This window comes from Dermacentor andersoni, chromosome 1 (assembly GCF_023375885.2).
Source record: "Dermacentor andersoni chromosome 1, qqDerAnde1_hic_scaffold, whole genome shotgun sequence".
In the NCBI taxonomy this organism is placed as follows: Eukaryota; Metazoa; Arthropoda; class Arachnida; order Ixodida; family Ixodidae; genus Dermacentor; species Dermacentor andersoni.
The window spans coordinates 189,079,606-189,096,472 of NC_092814.1; the positions used below are offsets into that span (position 1 = coordinate 189,079,606).

At 45.6% G+C, this 16,867-nt stretch overlaps 1 protein-coding gene and 1 long non-coding RNA gene across 7 annotated transcripts in view; one reads left to right on the plus strand and one right to left on the minus strand.

Moving 5' to 3' along the window:
• The window catches only part of LOC126547386 (phosphatidylserine lipase ABHD16A), a 154,965-nt gene that overhangs the window by 47,222 nt on the left and 90,876 nt on the right, over positions 1-16,867 (plus strand). The gene's annotated exons all lie outside the window — the stretch shown is intronic.
• Positions 521-15,082, minus strand: LOC129380829 (uncharacterized). Its single transcript, XR_008609039.1, has 6 exons — positions 15,006-15,082; positions 10,105-10,259; positions 9,936-10,018; positions 6,260-6,386; positions 5,765-5,836; positions 521-632 (listed from the first exon to the last, which is right to left on the minus strand). It is a non-coding gene; the product is annotated as an uncharacterized lncRNA (long non-coding RNA).

Genomic DNA, 16,867 nt, shown 5'->3' on the forward strand with positions numbered 1-16,867 from the left:
TGTTATTTTATACTCATTTTTTTAAATGCAACATTGATGCATTAGCAGAAGCATTTGGATAACTGCTGAACTCATTTTTTCTTGACATGAAAAAAATTTTCTTTCTTTGGAAGCTTTATACTGGTTTTTGTTGAATATATATAATCATGGTTACAATAACAGGATATATAGTAAAACCTTGTTAATTTGGCCTTTGTTAATTAAGAAAATTGGATAATTCGAACTCGTCCTCGGGTCCCGGCAGGTGTATGCATTACTTAATGCAATCGAACTCTTGTTAATTCAGATGTATTTGGCTGCACATCAGTTTATTTGGACAACTCTAAGAGCTCGGCAAGCGCGGAACGCTGCAAATATGCAATGTCAAACAGCAAACACAGTGCTACTCAGTGCTAGCACTGACGCTAGCAACTCAGTGCTAGCGTCCAACCGAAATGAAGCAACGCAGTCCTCTCATCGCCATAGTCATCAGCGAAAATCGGACGTGAATGACAGCAACGCCAAATGCTTCATGCCTATTTGTGAAGCCTTTATTTTTGTGGATAGCGCTGCGTTACCTGCGTGCCTTCAAAACTGTGTAGTCGCCATCCATGATCCATAGATAGCCAGTATGGTGCCGTCCACAGCGGTCGCTGCAAACAGTAGTTTCATTTTGAATCTGTGCACGTGGTTGGCCACATGCGTTCGATGCTGCATAGTCGCCAACCATTGTCACGTTGATAGCAACCGTGATTTCGTCTGCATTTGTTGCAGCAAACAACAGTTTCGTTTTGACTCTGTGCATGCGTCGGTCACATGCCTTCAGAACCGCAAGGTAACCATCCATGATCGCGTTCATAGCAGCTGTGGTTTCAAATGAACCAGTTGGGGCAAACAGTACCGTAAAAACCGGACAATAGGTCGGACCGGAATGTAGGTCGATCCCCCAACTAACGAATTCTAAGAATGAAAAAAATCTTTTTCAATCGCAAAAGTACCGAAAGACACCCTTACCTTGAAACAAATGCGACTCATGGACAATAGTGACAGTATTTATTTAAATGCTGCTCTTATGTGCACCCGGCCAATTTTTAACAGTATCGCGCGACCATCGACCGGCGTGCTTGTCAGCACCTTATTAACGGCGCTGAGCGGCGAAACAAATGAGATACGCGCATGTGTACACATGCGCCTACTTTCGCTATTTCCCCGCTCCGTGCTGACACCCGTGTGATAAGGCCGTGTGATAAGGTGCTGACAAACATGCGGGTCGATGGTCGCGCGATACTGTTAAAGATTGGCTAGGTGTACAGTACACAGAAGGGCACGAAGTGCACAAGCGCTACTCCGAGTCAGAGCAACGCCTTTGATCAGAGTCGTCCAAACTAGAGTCGGACGACGAGTGCTTCTCGCTGCCCAGTCCAGAGGCGGGCGCAATCTCTACCGCTTTCAAACGTATGCATTCGACAGTCACAGGCAGCGATCTTACACGCAGCTCTCGGACGAACTCCACAACCTTGTCTTCCAGTTCTGCGGTCCGCCCACGGAATGACGTTTTCTGTTGGTTTGCTGCTTCTGCCTCCGCCAGTACCGAATGCTCTTTTCGGATACTCCAAATTCGTGCTGTGCCGCGAGGTTGCCGTGGGCTTCCGCGCACTCAATCGGCTTTTTCTTGAAGGCTACGGTGAATTGCCGTCGGCTTCCGCTCATTTTGAAACAAAATGTGAAAAAGCAGCCTTTAACCAATATAACTTTGTGACAATGTAAACGCAAATTGGCGGTGCCACAATGTTGCCACGCTGCGCTACTGCTGATCGCGATGGCAAAGGCGGCTCTTTGCTTCATCCGCCCATTGTTGCAAGACTTCTGCAGTTTTTTCGCCAATGTCCGGTATATAAGACGAGGGTCGACTTTTTGCAATGGTTTTTTGGAAAAAGGTTCGACTTATATTCCGGTTTTTATGGTAATTTTATTGTGACTCTGTGCAAAGCTGTCACAGATGAAGTGCACCGACTACATAGTGATGGATGAACGATCTGTTGGTGGCCAGCTCACTAGCGAAAAAATAATGGGATGTATGCGCAGTAATCAAAAATGTGTCTAAAAAAAGGGCAGGCTGCGTGGCTGTTCTGTGTAGGAAGTTGCAAGGCCTTTGCTGCTGTGAGTGCTAATCAGGCATGAGATGAAGAGAATTGCAGCTTTCGCGCTGCTTTTGTTCAAAATAGAAACAGGACTTGCTCATTCATTCAGTAAATAAAAGTGTTGACGTAGTAAGCATTTTTTTTTATATGCCCTCAACAATTCGACATTCAATCACTTCGGACATTTTTTTGGGGCGAGTTCGGTCTCTGTTGGCCATGGCGGCTGTATATTGATGAAGGAAAAATGCAACAACAGCCATGTACTGTGCATTGGGTGCACGTTAAAGAACTCCAGGTGGCCAAAATTAATCTGGAGTCCTCTACTACAGTGTACTTCATAATGATGCGAGTTTTTTTTTTTTTTTTTGCTTGTAATATCCTAAAATGAAATAATACACACTGCTGTACAAAGGATACTGCCCTACAACTGCAGCATTGTTTATCGCAAGTATTGCTTGCGCAATAGATCAGAAAATAGTGACTGCATCCGAAGGACATTTCGTCTCGTGGAGAACACCTGGGCAACCTACAGCATGTGTGAATAACTCGAATGGTATGCTAAGGAATGTTCAGGTACTATCACCACTGATTGGCACACAAAGCCAATGTGGAGGTACACTTTATTTGTGGTGGAACATGTCAATAAACACTTCGAAACAAGATAATGTAATCTGAAGTATGAGCTTTTATTTGCCTTGTTCGCATGTTGGGGCTGATAGTACGTACCAGATTCGACATTCCATGGCTCGTCACAATAAATTGCTGTTTTCTGGATTTTTTGAACAAACGACAGCATTTGCCAACCACCACCACCATTACAAAAACGAACCGCGAAATAGCTCTTGGTGTTATTTCGACGATCGTTCTCCCCTCCTCCTTTCTTGTTGTTTGCATACTAAAAAAGTTGCAGTTTTGATTGGAAGGTGAAGCATCGATTGCGATAGCAAATTAGTAGACAGCCATAAGAAGTAAGGGTATTAGTTTTATCGACTGTATAAAGTTGCAACCCTCGCTTACTAACTGAATTAACAAGCATGGTGTCAGAACGTGCAGGCAACCATCACACTGAGTGACCGTAGACACTCGCTGTCAAAACGCTAGCGTGAGGAAGCACGCCAGCAGTAGCGAGCAAAGAGACTTTCGAGCTGTCTATCGCTTCAACGCAAACTGAGCGGCGAGAACACGGCACATGCAAAGCTACAAGCCGTTGGCCTACCTAGAGTCTGTGCCGAAACCAGATCGCCTTCAAGATAAAGCCTGCACAGCCGTGGGTTGCTGTCGAAGTACAACAACCCTCCAACCCCCCTCCTCCCCCCTCCCCCCCCGTTCCTTGCATGCGACAGAAGACTGTGTGCTTCCTTGCTGCTTTCCTCCCTTGAGCCTTGAGCGCACAAGATTGAGCCGCGATCGTCAGCTCATCCTCACACGCTTTCACACGCACATATAGCATATGACGGGGTTATCGCCCTTGGACTTTATACGGAACATCACGGTGACGACAGCAAAAGTGCACCTGAAGCGTCCATATAAGTTAAATGTAACAAAGTCAGTAAAATCGGCAATTTGCTTCGTTCTATCGAAAATTCATTGTATTGAAATTCGACCTTTTAAGCAAATAAGTACATTCGGCAATCGATTTTTCTTAAACGGAAAGGGGCCGCAGAATTTTCCTAATTATCGGGCAATCGAAAAAAGCAAATTTGAATGAGAAAACAATTCATTTTGATGAATTTGGGAGTTGGCAACAAATGATATGGCTTCATGCCACGTCGACGATATCTTCACATCAGTGGTATGAATTAAAGGGCCCCTGAAACGGTTCGGACAAATTTTGTAGACGCGTAGGGTACAGCATAAGTAGAACATTCGCACCACAATTTAAGTGAAGCGTTACGTATTAATGGAGCTACAAGCGATTACAAGTTACCCTCCTGCCTAGCCATGGTTTTCCTCCTTAACTCGTTCGCCGAGCGATCGGGGCTAAGCTCCACCTTCACTGGTTCTGCGTCACGATGCGATGTCGCATCGTCCACTTCCGTTTGTTTTGGAGCTCGCCCCCGCCCGCACGAAACGTCTCCGCTAGCGACTTGGCCGTCCATCCCAAGCGAGAGCTATTGAAGCAGCGAGCGTTGCGAGCATTCTGTCGCAGCGCCGAACGTGTCTGCTATTCCGGTAATCACACACTAGCAGAACGTTTCGAAGGAATGGTGAAGGCATAAACTCAAGCTGATGAAGGAACTTTAGCATAGACGTACGTGAGCTGCGTGATCGGTCTCCACGGTCCAGCCATCCGTTAGCGCAGAGCTTAACCTGCCAAAGAAAGAGCTAATATTGCTCTAACCAAGTGTAAAACATTTTAAACATTTACAAAAACAACGTGTTAACGATTACACTCCTGCGAAAAATTTACACCAGCAGCAAGGAAGAATACATTTTGTTACTGCTACTGTGTGTGGTTGAGCTCTATGCCACCAGATGGCTGCACCGTGCAGACCATTCACATTTGCGCTGTTCATCCCCTGAAACGACACGCAAGGGGACACGGCCAGGCCCTGTTCCCTTGTGCTTGCATTTACCCTAATACCGGACTCACGAAACGCTATTGCGTTAGTAATCTTCCATTGTAAAGTGACGGCCGCAATCGCGCAAATCCTGGCGCCCATCGGATAGCGGCTGTCCAATGCGCTGCAGCCAGTCTGCTCGTCTACTGGTTTGCAGAAGGACACGATAGCGCAGCTTGACATATTGCCAGTCGCTACGTTTGCAGTCCACAACGCAACAAAGTCTAATCATAGCGCTCGCGAAAAGGCAGACCGACACTGACTGCGGAGGTCTCGTCAAAGACGGAGCACGTTGTAACACAAGCAGACGACACTTGCTGTGTGCCGGAAGTGCTTAAGTGTACTGAAATATTCTCCTTGTGCATTATCTTTATGTTACTTTCTTTTTATAAAAACAAATTAACTAACATTCCAACTATTACAAACATCATTTGTTTACCATAAGGTTGGAAAAATGATCGACCACGCGCCCTGGTCAGCCAATTGGATAGCTCGCCCCACTGACGTTATATGGGCGATTTCCGTCATATGGGTAGGGGCGGCTTAAAATTCCGCCGAGCAGTGTGCTGCGATCGGCAGCGATGTGCATTTTTAAAACCTTTAACCTTATAATAAATTACACGCTTTAAGCGGAGCACTTAGATGTGTTAATTAATGATCAGTACGTTTGTAGAAAATCGTCAAAATCGTTTCAGGGTCCCTTTAAGTGAATCCAGTCACACTTCCGCGTGCACACCATCCCCGCAGCTGATTCGCACTTTTCAGCTCCTATAGGTGGTGTGACGGTATCATCGTCATGACAGATGCAGCAGTGTTGGAAGTGCCACTGAAACGCACACGTATGCAAGAGCGTGCAATTTAGCGTATTAGGAAGAGGATCTGGCAAGGAATCCATGGCCATGCCCAATCATTCATTCCTTGCCAGATTTTTAGTTGACAAGTTTGTAGTGCTTCTGTTTTGACCTTGCAACACAAAATACACAACACAAAGCCAGTATGAAAAGAAAGTACCCGCAAAATTAACACCAGTGGCGCAGTTACATGACAGAGTGCAACAGAGACTTGTGAAGTGAACTTTCTCACCATTGCTTTGGACTATGCAGGTACAGGCTTGTGTGTCTAGGTCATTCATCAGCACTTGTCGAGCTATTTTTTCTGCAGAAAAGATAATTTGTTCGTAACTGCAGTCATAAATTCAGTGGTGATTGGGCGTGTACGCAAGATAGTGAGAGGTTGCATCCACTCACCGCTTGAAACCATGCAAAGCAAAGGAAGGCCGGGAACGAAGCAAGCACTTTCGTGCATACCATTTTTGATCTAGTGTTGCATTACAAGTTTAACAATCATGGTTAATTGTTCTCCTTCCATATAATTAATTGGCCACGTGCGATAGTCACTAAAGTTTTGCCTTAACACTGCCCTCTCTAGTAAAACCAGAGTGCGATAACGAACGTAAACATACAGAATGCTTCACAAAACATTGCTGGAACACAGAGGTCGAGTACCAAAATGTTTCATGAACCTTGAAGAAAGCATATTCAATCCTTCACATTGAAACCAAACATTTAAAATACGCACCTTCAGCGTCCTCAATTGACTTTCGTCTTGTTTTTCTTGGCATTCTTGGCATCCTTTCATGAGAATGCATGGGAATTTTCTGTGATGGCACGGCACCGGCCTTCAGATGCAGTCAGAGGGGTCAGACCTTTAAATGAACCAATACCATATCTTGTCATGACAACACCGAACAATGAACGTCGCAACCGGCAACTCTATGAAAACTCGCTAAGGTTACTCCAGAAGAAATCTTTCTTGAAGTGTTCACTGCACATGACCATGTGGTCGGTCACTGTCTTGCTGATCTGCAGCTTTAGGCTCCAATGTGCCTTTAGTTTTTTCTCCTTCGGAAAACTGTGCAGACTAACTTCACCTGAAACTGAATGATTTGTGCATTGGGAGACAATACATATATGACTGCTTTTCACTTTTCGGTTGGGCACATCCATTGCGCGAAATACTGCTGTCTGCGCTGCAAATGCCGATGACCGGTCGGCGATTTTGGAAAGAAACCACTTCGTGGCGCCACCGTCGCTGCAAAGTGCGAATAGCATTGCCCGCACTGGTACGACACTGTCACTGGGTGTCTACCAACTGGGAAAATCTAGAAAACTGGGGATTCTCAGGGGTTTTAAGTAGTCCAAAAACACTCCGGAAAACTCCGGGAATTTGTGCTTCTATGAGGGAAAATAAGCAGTAATTTTATCGAAAGAGAATGAAAATCGTGGTAACGCTGGCTCGAGTAACAAAGAGGAATCATAACGAAACGTCTTTGACGCTGTGTTGACGGCTGGAGCAGTTACCATTGTAGAGTCAACGACAGACTTTCCAGACGCCCGATAATTCGGACGGCTTTGCCGCACCACCACGTAGCCCATAGAGTCAATGTATAAGAAGTTAAGAACGTCTGAAATTTAGGACGCAAGAACCCTCTGCCGCCCAATTTTCCGGACATTTTGCCGTGACCGCAGGACCGAAACGGCATTAATTCATTAATCAAAGTCACCACTGCTGCCATTTCGATTACGTCGCCGCCTCGAACCTGCGCTCTCGCATGCAGATCTGCTGGCAGCCGTAGCCACCACCGCGGCAACGCTAGGCCTAGCTGCTTCGACCTTGGCTATTAGGCTTCTTGCCGTTCGGTGCCGTGTTCTTCATTGAAATGATTCGTCGCTGTCAGCAATGGCACCGACTCCGCCTTTGTGGTCCTCGCGATTGACTTCGAAGCTCGGCAAGCACAGCACGTTGGATAATGCCGGTTCCCGAAAGTCAGCTTCGCCTCGATACAGCAATGTTAAACGGTGAAGCATACGCGAAGGTATTGCGGTGAAGCATAACAAGCGTGGAAAGGGGCAATTGCCATGGGACACAGTATGTATTCCTTAATTATACAGGCGTGCATCCGCCATCTCCTATCACAGTATGAGCACCAATTAGCCTAATAAGTGTGCTGGCAGTACTTCAGAGCTTTTTTGGATGTGTCTGTGGCGATTTGAGCCCTTAAGGTCAGTAAAAAACCTGCATTCATTTTTTGATGTCCTCTCTTTTTTGAAGTTCCTGGTTTCTCGAACGTTTGCGCGGCCCCTAGGGAGCCCGAAAAATCGAACGTTGACTGTACAACTGGCCAAGAGGATGCTTCAAATGGTTCGTGGGGCGAATGCGTGACTGAAAGACAATGAGAACAGAAAGGACCTATGCATTGAGAAATGAACGGGAAAGGAAGCATGCCGCCACTTCTTTGAAGGAGCTTGAGCTCAAAGAACAAAGTGTTGGCTGATGCCGAGATGCAGGTGTCCCTCATCCAAACCAACATAAACTTTTTAAAGCAGGGAAACACAACACTGAGGCCTTATGCGCAGGCTGAGAGTACGTCAGGACAGTTGAGGTTGACTTACCAGCTGTTGAGAGAGAATCTCACTTGGGACTCCCCGCAGGGGCGTCTGCGTCAGCAGGCGTTTGGTGTGTTGCAACACCACGGACCCGAGCGCACGAGGGTCGGACCCTCCCGCGCGTAGCCGTGCGCGGCTTAGCCGTGTCTGGGGAAAGGGGGATCCTGGAGGTTGAGCCGATGCCGGGTGTTTGGACCTTTAAGGCCCCCCGGCGGAGGCAACACACCTCTTTGGCCTCTGCTTCACATAGACTGCACCCCCGGACTGACCCACCCGGGGGAAATCGGTAGTTGCCTTTTCCTGTCCGCCTCTCCACTCTTCGTCTTTTTCTCTCACTTTGAATCTTTCCTGTCTTCTACTCACTTCAGTTTATTTCCCATTTTCCAGGCAGCAAGGGTTAACTGTGTGTATCTACCCAGCCTTGGGTACATATATTAGGTTATAGCGGCGTTGTATAGGTGACGTCTACAGGTATTTTTCTAACCTCGTAGCGACCCCTTGTTGGGCTCGGTGGTGGGTGACTACCATCGCCGCTGAATATTCTAAGAATGCATGGCAAATGCATTCCCCCCCCTTGCAGATCGTCCTTACAAACGAGGGCGCACCGAAGCAATTTTCGATTTCACTTTGAAAACCAACGTAGAAACGTTCCCACGCTACCATGTGATCCACAGTGAAGGATCTCAGCCAATGAGAAAACTATCCCCATTCCTAATAGCAAAATGCCTAATAGAAAAAATCGGAAAACAATACAAAGCTTCAAAGATGTCAAGCGGGGACCTCCTCCTTGAACTCAAAACCAAAGATCAAGTAGAAAAGCTCGCTGATCTCGCCAGTGTGGGTGACATCAAAGTCACAATCTCAGCACACCGTTCGCTTTAAGGTACGGACACACTGGCGTCAAAACGCGCGCGGCACGCCGCCGGCGGCGCGCCGCGTGCCGCAAAACCTGCCGCGGAACCGGTTTGGTCTGCCGCGCAGAGGATGGGTCGAGGAGCCATTTTCGGCGGCTTGCCGCGTGCCGCGAACCAATGAGAGACGTCCGGGCTTTCTCCTAAGCGCCACCTCTTGGCTACTGCCGAAGTTAACTTCCAGCGGCGGCGGCGGAACCACGACCGAGCGCTCCGAGCTAGCCGCGACAAACAGCGCTAGTGCTTCGTCTGCGCGCCTTTTGCGCGCGCCGCCGTCGCAACAGCAGAGAACACACAATGACCAAAACGCTCATCGTCGTCAGAACATCGTCGTCTGCATCTGCCATTGCAGGAATCAACGCGATCAGCGCGGTATCTGCTAACCGAGCAAGGAAAAAGCGCGCGACAACCGTGATATCGCGCCTATGCTCGCGCAGTTCGAGACAAGGCGAGATCAGCGCTGTCACGTGACTCCGCGGCGGCCGCCGCGCGCACGACCGATGTGGCCTCTCTGCCGCGCGGCGTTCTTGCCATCGGCGGCGTGCCGCGCGTGTCTTGCCGCCAGTGTGTCCGTACCTTAACACAAGCAGAGGCGTAATATCAGAAGATTTCTTAAACCTGAGCGATGAAGAACTCCTGGAAGGTTTCCAAGAACAAAATGTAATCAAGGTTCAAAGAATAACTCTCCGAAGAAATGACCAAGAAATCCCGACCAAACACGTTATACTTACCTTTGGTACCAGTATTGTACCTACTACACTTGATGCAGGCTATCTTAAGATCAACGTAAGACAGTATATCCCAAACCCAAGGCGGTGTTTCAAGTGCCAGAGATTCGGACATGCATCGCAATCATGCAGAGGTAAATCGACATGTGCAAAGTGTAGTGCCAATGACCATCAGTCGGAGAACTGCAATGCTGCTCCTCACTGTACAAACTGCAAAGGAGATCATCCAGCATATTCAAGATCTTGCCCCTGCTGGAAGAAAGAGAAAGAGATAATTGCACTTACAGTGAAAGAGAAGATTTCCTTTTATGAAGCAAGAAAGAAACTAGCACACTTACCTCAAACAACCTATGCCAGTGCGGTGCGGCAGGGGACAGCACTGCAGTGGTGTCAGGAGTCTACAGGGACCGCAGTCAGTGGCCCAGTAGTAACTCCATCCATCCCCTTGGTGGCAGCAGCCAGTGCTGCTCCATCATCATCATCACAGACGGGCCTGCAGACCCCGGTTCCACAGGACCCCAGGCTAAATCGAACTCCCAGGCCGGAGATGCGCGTCTCAGCGCCTGGTTCTCGATCATCCAGCGCCTCGGAGAAGGCTATGGATGTCGACTCCAAAACTCCGGCGTCATCGACGCCAAAACATCAGCGCTCTCTGGAGCGCACTAAGAAAGACAAGCTCACAATAACTACGCGAACAAAGGGACCGGTAACGTGAACGGTTACCGTTCTTCCAATAGTAAATTCCCACTAACAAATGTCACCTACAGTTACTTAATGCATATATGTAAATTAATATTCTCAATTCTACTACTATGGCTTTTATCGTGCATTGGAATTGTAGAGGACTGATTCGCAATTTAGGTGACATTAAGGACATAACAAATAACTTTTCGCCAATCGCATTTTGCCTACAGGAAACAAACTTAGGCCCTAAACATAGTCAATTCCTTAGAGGTTTCACCGTTGTCCGAAAGGACCGCGAATGTTCCAACCGGTTGTCAGGTAGAGTGGCCATAGTCGTGCAGGGCGGCACTCCTACCTGAAAGGTCCCATTAAATACATCTGTAGAGGCCATAGCTGCCACCATTCTATCCTACAAAACAATCACCATTTGCTCACTATATATTCCACCCCACACACATTTTACTATCAAAGACTTAGAAAATCTAACAGATCAGTTACCAGAGCCATTTGTCTTGGTAGGAGATTTTAACGCTCACTGTACTGTTTGGGGCAGTGTCAAAACTGACCAAAGAGGGCAACTCGTTGAAGATTTTATTCTGTCAAACCATATCTGTCTTTTAAACTCAGGTGCGCCAACTTATTTCTCACCGACTTCCTGCACATTTAGTTGTTTAGATTTAGCTTTTTGTTCGCCCTCTCTTTTTACTGATTTTAAATGGGAAGCTCTCGACACGTCATATGGTAGCAACCACTTACCCGCACTCAACAAACTCCTACCATCACTACAAACTTTAGTAACTAGACCGCGCCGATGGAAATTACAGCTCGCTGACTGGCAGGTTTTTATGCAGAATGCGAAACTGGAAAATGTCTTTTCGCCAGAGCTCAGTATTGATGAACTTAATAAAAAAATCACTGAAGTCATAATCACAGCGGCAGAAAAGGCGATACCGCAGTCATCCGGTATTGTGCGCAAAAAGCTAAATCCTTGGTGGACAAACGAATGTACTAAAGCCAAAAAAGAACAAAATAAGGCCTGGGGAATCCTACGGAGGTACCCCATTTATAACAATCTTCTAAATTTCAAACAGGCCAAAGCCAAAGCACGATATATTCGAAGAAATGCAGAGAAATTATCATGGCAAAAATACATATCTTCAATCAATAGTACAGTCACATCAAAACGAATGTGGGACCAGGTGAAGAAATTTAGAGGAGAGTACTCATCATACACTATACCACTACTTACATGTCCAGGCACACAAACAACACTACAGGACCAGGCCAACTTATTAGGTGAACACTTCCATAACATATCCAGCTCAGCAAACTATTCAAATACATTTTTAAAATATAAAGAATCGGCTGAGAAAGAGAGGCTGCCTACCACTGGGGCTTCAGCTGAAATCTACAATAACCCCCTCACAATACATGAATTGAACAGAGTTCTCTCTGCTGCTAAAAAAACGGCAACAGGTCTTGACCGTGTGCACTACACCATGCTGGCACACCTATCCCAAGCGTCGGTAGGGGCACTTCTTAAATTTTTCAAAAAGATGTCTGGGGTAATGTCCACAGATTGGAAAAAAGCGGTAGTAGTGCCTTTTCTAAAACCTGGTAAACCCGCAACATGCCCTAGCAGATATAGACCCATTGCACTAACAAGTTGTCTAGCCAAATCTTATGAGAGCATTATAAACATAAGACTCACATTCATCCTAGAAACAAGAAACCTAATAGACAAACACCAGTGCGGATACAAAAAGGGCTGTTCCACCACTGACCATCTCGTGCGACTAGAGCATGAAATACGTGACGCGTTTCTTCACAAGCAATACTGCCTCGCGGTTTTCTTTGATTTTGAAAAGGCATATGATACCACATGGCGATACGGAATTTTGAGAGACCTGGCTGACATGGGAATTCGTGGAAGAATGCTAAATTGTCTATGTGATTTCATGTCAAACCGAACATTTCAAGTACGTCTCGGCACAATACTCTCGCGCACATTCACGCAAGAAAATGGCGTTCCACAAGGTTGCATTCTGAGCGCGACGCTCTTCATAGTCAAAATGAACTCTGTAAGTAAATAAGATCATCCCATCATCTGTTATGCACTCAATATATGTCGACGATTTGCAAATGGCTTGCCGCGCCTCAAGCTTATCCACCTGTGAACGACAACTACAAATAACGATAATCTTACACAATGGGCTAACAAAAATGGTTTCCGGTTCTCAACACACAAAACTGTTACAGTTCTCTTTTCACAGAAGCGAGGGTTACACTCTACTCCAAGTCTCACATTGCATGGTACAACACTACCGGTCAAAGAACACTATAAATTTCTAGGCGTAACGTCTGACACTAAACTGAACTTCCTGGCCCACATTAACGCAACCAAAATTAAAGCAAACAAAGCGCTAAATATCCTCAAGGTTTTATCACATAAGCACTGGGGATCTGACCGAACATGTCTACTACGTATATATACCGGTCCCTTGTACGTAACATCCTCGACTACGGCAGTGTAGTTTATGGTGCAGCTAGGCAGTCCTACATTAAGCGACTTGATCCAGTTCATAATCTCGGCCTACGACTGGCAAGTGGTGCCTACAGGACATCGCCTATACAAAGCTTATACGTTGACTCTAATGAGCCTTCATTACAGCACCGCAGAGCACAACTTACACTTTGCTATGTATTAAGAATTCGGTCATCACCACAACATATATGCTACAACATCGTAACACAGTGCCAATCACGAATACACTACACAAATAAACCAAACATGATTCGGCCACTCATCTTAAGACACGAACAATACTGTCAGAGTATGATATCCCTCCTGAAGCCTTGCAGGTTGCCGAAAGGCCACCAGGATTGCCCCCGTGGTGCAATTTTACACAACTATGTGACTGGACGTTAACACATGTGAAGAAAAAAGACATTCCACAAGAACACATAATACAAGAGTTCCGAGCTATTCAAGAAAAATGCAAAAACTACACTGAATTTTACACTGACGGCTCCAAAACACAAGAACACGTAGGTGTTGGGATCGTGACGAAAAATTGGGAAAATAGCATTTGGATAAGTAATTTTTCTTCAGCGTTTACCGCCGAAGCTTATGCCATATGGATGGCAGTCAAGAAAATTACTTCCGACAGGCACAAGAATGCTATTATTTATACCGACTCGTTAAGTGCTCTAAGAGCCCTACACTTAAACGCCGCGTCTGAACCCCTGCTTGGTGATATCTTAAACATAGTACTTAACAAGAAATACGAAGGAACCATACGATTCTGCTGGGTTCCAAGCCATGTTGGGATACCAGGGAATGAAGCAGCAGATAGAAGCGCGTCCATGGCAGCGCACAAAAGCATAACACATATAACACTTCCATACAAAGACAGTATCCGAGCGGTTCGTAAGGCCCTAGCATCAAAATAGCAACAAGAATGGAACTCGTACGTAAATAACTAGTTACATATCACTAAACCCCTGCTTCGCGAGTGGAAATCATGCACTCATCAAGAACGGTTCTATGAGGTAATGTTATGTCGACTTCGAATTGGACACACTCATCTAACGCACAATTTTTTACTTCGAAACGAAAACGCACCAACATGCGAGAAATGTCATGAACCGCTTACAGTAACCCACATCATTATATCATGTCCACACACTGAAACGCAGAGGCGGAAACATTTCAAAAATTTGTATCACTTACATATACCTTTGCACCCTGCCTTAATATTGGGGGATGATCCACTAGTGCCATTCACTAACCTGTTCGAGTTTTTAGATGAAACCGGTTATCTACATCAACTTTAAGATAAAACAGCTAATGCTGCAGTAACAAGGGATCTTATACTGTCCTGTGACTGGCGCAGCATGGCCTCAGTCGCTTTTGCGCCATTAAACCCGAATTAACTAACTAACACTTGGGACTAAGTTCAGGTCTCATACCAATGAGCTTGCTATCTGTCGACAGAAATAGCTCATATTCGAAAATATTTGCTTCGGTATGCATCTCCTTTTTATTCACATTTGAGAATGTTGAACTAGATTTGCGATGGGTTTTACCATTCTTTTCGAAGATACTTTATTCGCTGTGCATTTTACTAACCCCTCCCTTTTGTTTTCTTTTTGAATAAAATAAACAGCACTCCTTACTATTCAAACTGGATTAAGTTGTTTTTATTTTTTAACATGCTGACTGTTTCAGGCGACATGATGGAAGCGAGTCTTGACATAAAACAAAGTTCTTTTTTACTCTGGGAATTTTGCAATGGCACTCAGGGAAAACCTGGACAACTCAGGGAATTTGTGAATATCAACTTGGTAGACACCCTGTATCATGAAAAGTGCCGGCAGCAGGGAGCAAATGCTTCGCTTCTCACTCCTACGGGTCACCGAAACTATATTACTCAACCTCCAATAATAAATGTGCGGCAAGACAGCTTGCATGATGCCACGCCGTCAGCATGCCCACTTTTTGCACACACGGCAGATAACTCTAAAGCAGGGTGTGCGGTGTGAGGGCACTCACCCACGCATACCGCCATGCGCAGCCACCGCTGAGATGCGCGCCAGCTTATCCCTCGATTCGCCCCCTTGTGCGTGCTTGATCGCATTACTGCGAGCTTGCTCTCCTCCCCCTCTTTCCCTTTGCTGGCGCAGGAAAGCGGCACTTGTGAAGCCGCTATCTTTCTTGTCTTATCCTCAGACTTTCGCTCGCACCCAAATCACACAGTGCACAGAGCACAATAGAATCTTATCACACTTGGACTTTATACTGAACATGTTGCGGCCCCACTTTGGCAGTCGCTCATGTCATGCGGTGCATGATTTGAGAGGTGCGTTTCCAAGCAGCTGCATGCAGTTCAATCATTTGACCATTTGCGCCCATGGAAGTTTCCATTTATTGTCTCGGCATTCCTTAGCGGCAACAGTTTGAAATCGCATACAAACACACTTCATTATATTGAAGTTCTAAATACATGGTTAAGTGGTTATGAAAAGTTAAAATACTTTGCTATATCGAGGATTTCATTACATTGAAGTTCATTATGTCGAGGTTTAACTTAATTGATATTGAAATAAAATCAATATGTGCGACATGCAACCTAGAGGCTGCAGCCCCCTGCAACGAGTGTGATTGCAATTTCCATTGTATGCAATCGAAATTGCATTACTGAAGTGACAAAAAGTGCACCATATGAAACAGCGTTCATGTGATGAAGCATTTAAAAGTGGAAAGTGGCCGCAGTCATCTGACACAATATGTGCTCCTTCATTATACACACATGCATGTCCTCTGTCCTATCACAGTATGAGCACCTAAATGTCTAATAACTGTACTACCAGTCACTAGGAGCTACCATATTTACTCGCATAATGATCACTTTTTTTGTCAGAAAAATTGACGCAAAATCAGGGGTGTGATCATTATGTGGGTTAAGTTTCCTGCGAAAAGAAAAAAAAAATTTTTTCGTCTCGCGTTTGCTGCGGGACACCAAAACAAAAATGGCGGCCGACGGAGCAAGCCGAACGCGCCGAACGCTATTTTCTTTTTCTTCTCGCGAGTACATTATGTGCATTGAAACAGTTTCTTTCGTATCAGTAATGAATAATATTGTTAATATCGGCAAGTTTTGCAATAACGTTGCCATGTCCACTTTGAGGGGACAGAAACAGATGGGCGCGCTTAGCTGCCAGTGACATAGAAACACATGGCCGGCATGCTGCGGAAACTGCGGCATCTGTCTTCACTACTATCCTAATACGGCACGTTTCTGCTAAGGGTGGGTGAATATCTTAGCTGTGTTACAAGCGTCGGCATATGAATAGGGTACACTTTTAACGTATCGGTGTAAACGTGGCTACTAACATTGCTGCTCGCGATTTGTTGCGTGCCCACGAGTGAAGATGAGAAGAATCGAAAGGCGCCTTTTTTTGTTGTTGACCACAACCATTATAAAGCCTACACATAATAAAGGCAAGTTTGGTCGCAGCTTTTTTTTTTAGTCATGGAAGCGCGGAAAGTGATGAAAGTAATGAAATGAGGCATCTACTTAAGAATGTTTGGTGCGTGCAGACCGTTTGGTTTGTCTTGAAAAGTCGTTCGCGTAACATTCGACAGTAAGCGCGATCATTATTAGCTAGACTTGGCACACGACATATCGCTGCGGCAAGTTCGGGGTGCGATCATTACACGGAAATAAAAAAAAAAGAATTTTTACAACAAAATTTAGGGGTGCGATCATTACACGATTGCGATCATTATGCGAGTAAATACGGTATTTCTGATGTTTCTGTGGCCCGGAAAAAGAACAAAATTTTTTTTCTGAGGTTATTTTCATTTACATTGTTGTGTTTGAGCTGCATCAGTTTTGCTGCAACTTTATTTCT